The 3,194-nt window shown below is 60.4% G+C and overlaps 1 long non-coding RNA gene across 1 annotated transcript; it reads right to left on the reverse strand.

The window, feature by feature from the left end:
- Positions 1–1,037: 1,037 nt before the first annotated feature.
- On the reverse strand, positions 1,038–1,973 carry LOC131509650 (uncharacterized). The gene is made up of 2 exons (XR_009260628.1): positions 1,894–1,973; positions 1,038–1,250 (listed from the first exon to the last, which is right to left on the reverse strand). It is a non-coding gene; the product is annotated as an uncharacterized LOC131509650 (long non-coding RNA).
- Between the last annotated feature and the right edge of the window lie 1,221 nt (positions 1,974–3,194).

The following is a 3,194-nucleotide window of genomic DNA, read 5'->3' on the forward strand; positions in this document are numbered from 1 at the left end:
GTACATGAGCATGCGTGTGTGCGTGTGCATGTGCACATCCATGTGAGTGTGTCTTCCCTGCCATTTCCCACCACTCTCCTCCCATGCTTGTCACTAGCTGCCCGATTTTGGAACCTGACCTGATCCTCACTCTCGAAAACCTCCGCTCACCTCTCATCGGGCCCTGCCGTCCTCCCCCTACACCAGCCCTTGTCCAGCCCAGGACATTGTGTGTCCTCGGTGCCCTGTCCTGGGCAGGTTGTACACGTCAGGAAGAGCCAACAGCCCCCAAGAATCTCCACAATCCCCCAGACTCCGAGTCTGCACCCTGGCACTGACGCCCAGCACTCTCTGGACTGCCCATGTCCCCCGTGCAGACCGCTGTTGCCCCCACTGCTGGAGTGGAAGCTTGTGCGCCCGCAGCCTGGCAGGTCCTGGTCCGGGCTGCCCTCCAGGCCCCGCGCAGAACAGGCCTCAAGAGGAGTGCGAGTGGGTGGATGCCTCTGCCCGCTGGGGGTCTCTCTGAGCCACTGCTCACTTCTCACTCATCCTGCCGACCCCACTCCTCAGACCAGGCCCCGGGAACATAGGAGCAAACCGTGTGTGGCCAGGCGTCACCACGGGTGTGATCCCAGGCCCCCTGGAAAGTGGCAGCGAACCCGGGGAACTGGAGCCAACACCCTGCTGTAGGGACGCGTCCAAACCCTGCTTCCAAGGCACCAGATAAGGAGGTTGAGTGAGATAAATGTGGTCTTAGCTGATCCCCTATGGACGGTGCTGTTACCTAGACCCTCGGGGGGTATGTGGCTGCGCCCCCTGTTTACGATGTGCATCCTCACCCCAGCTCCACGGAGGCCACCCCCCAGGTTCGACTCCACGGGGAAGCGCACGGCCCACCACCCCCCAGTGGCCTCTCTTCCCCAGCTGCTGTAAAAGCCCCTTTGATGCCTCTGTTTAGCTCTGTTTAAACAACACCACTGGACCCCTGCAGGCTGCTATCCACAGGCTGGGTGGCCTTGCTTTTTTATGCAGAGGGTGTTGAGAAACTCCTGTGAAACTGTGGATAATTAGCCTTTATTGCTTCTCATTAGGAGGAGATTGTCACTCAGCAGATGGGCCCTGGGAGGGGCTGGGGGACCGGCCTGCATTTCTCCACTCCCTGGAGACGGGTCCTGTCTCCATCTTCGTGGTCCCCAGGTGCTGCGGGCGGGTGTTCCCACGGGACACTGTGGTTTCTCGGGAGCCGTGGAGCCCGCACGTGCAAGATGTAGCTGTTTGAGGACGAAGGACTAATCGGAGAGGGGTGCGCCGTGACGATGCCAGGTTTACGGCTCCCCTGCAGGCGTAGAGATTGGCACGGACTTGGCTCTTTAACTCCTCGTTTGGAGACACTTAGGGAACCACAGGCACCTGCAGAGGCTGCACACCGTGCACACGGGGAGACCATGTCCTGTCTCCGGCCCCGTCCTCCTTAGCTGCAGTAAGACGGCGAGGCCAGCGAGCCGGCCTGGCTTCCATGTGGATGTCACGATCATGAATCACCTGTGAACATTTGTGTCGTTGTCCCCACAAGGCGCCCCCCTCCCAGCCCGAACCCCTGCAGGCATGGATCTCCCTCCAAATGTCACTGCAAAAGGCCAGGAAGAAGCAAGCAAGAGCCTCCCCAGGCGAACACGCAGCCGGAAGACAGGCATGTGCAGAGATGGCCTCCCAGTCGTTGGCCAACGGGGACGCGCACGGTGAGAGCCCACAAGACAGGGGGACACACCCGGGGACACCCGCCGTGGGCGCACATGAGGCCATGGGATGCACCCGCCAGCGTAGTAACAGCGGCCGGGCCCCGCGTGCTGGTGAGGATGCGGTGGGGTGGGAACATGGTGATCGTGACCCACCGTCGGGCTGACTTGGACCTACCAATATCTCTGGCTGTCATTCTGTCACAGAGATCTCTTCAAAACAGTCCTGTTGAAGGTGCCAGGTGGTCCAGTCTTGCCAATAAAGCAGGGGCCCAGTGGAGCCAAGTGCCACCCCTCGTCCCCTGCCCCCCATGCAGTGCCCTCCACGGACCCGTGTTCACCCCGAATGCCGCGGGCTCTCTCGCCCTTCCCTACACCCATGCTCGGAAGTCCAGGCCCCCCGGAGAGCCCCCTCTTCTAGCTGCCCCCAGGATGTGCCCATCACTGCTCCATCGTGTGCACCATCTTGAATTTTAGTTGCCTGTGGAAACCTGTCTTCCCCACCAGCCCCTCAAGGGCAGGGTCCACATCTGATTGCCCCCCGAGGACCCAACCTCCAGTATGCACAAGGTGCTTAATAATGTTCGTAAGCTATGCCTTTCACCGGCCTGGTGAGGAAAGTGCTAGTGGGGCCCCACTTTTCAGATGGGGAAGCCAAGGGGCGAGGCCTGCCTGCCTTCTGATCCCTGGGAAAACGATTGTCCTCCCGAGGCAATGCCGGCTTGCGGAAAACTCACCAACTGCAGCCGAGGAGGGTTTACAAAATGAAGGCCTAGCCCTATGCAATCCCACGCTCGCTGCTGGGAACACCAGGCTGTGACTTTGCAGCCATCTGTGACAGCCCAACATTTGCATGTTGAGGAGAGGAAGCCCGGGGCTCAGGCTAAGAATAGAAAGAACACCGAAAACGAAAGCTGGAAGTTAGAGGCCAGAGGCCAGCCGGCCTCCCTGCAGGTGCGCATTGGAGGAGGGCTCGGTGGGGGCGGCAGCGAATCTGGCCTCGGTTTCCCGCTTCTGGGCCTTTAACATGGTGTCCGGCAGGAGGCCAGGGCAGTGATACGTGTCCCCGAGAAACAGGGAGAACAAAGCTGGGTTCCCCGCAGCCGTTTCTGAAGAAACGACCCCCCACCCCCACCCCATGCACCAGATTCGGACCACGGCTCACAGGGGAATGGGTTTTGTGATGGAGAAAGGCGGGCTAGGGTTGGGGTCCGGCCCCCACGTACGTCCCACGTCACGTCCCTCGTGCTCACCCCCATTTCCTCATCTGTAAGATTAGGACGGTCCCTGGGATGAATGAATGAGTTAAGAATGCTGCATTCAGGGGCGCCTGGGGGGCTCAGTCCCTTAAGCATCTGACTTTTGATCTGGGCTCAGGTCATGATCTCAGGGTTGGAGAGTTCCAGCTCTGCATCAGGCTCCGTGCTAACAGCGCAGAGCCTGCCTGGGATTCTCTCTGTCCCTCCCTCTCTGCCCCTC

Source organism: Neofelis nebulosa, chromosome 4 (genome assembly GCF_028018385.1).
Source record: "Neofelis nebulosa isolate mNeoNeb1 chromosome 4, mNeoNeb1.pri, whole genome shotgun sequence".
Taxonomy (NCBI): Eukaryota; Metazoa; Chordata; class Mammalia; order Carnivora; family Felidae; genus Neofelis; species Neofelis nebulosa.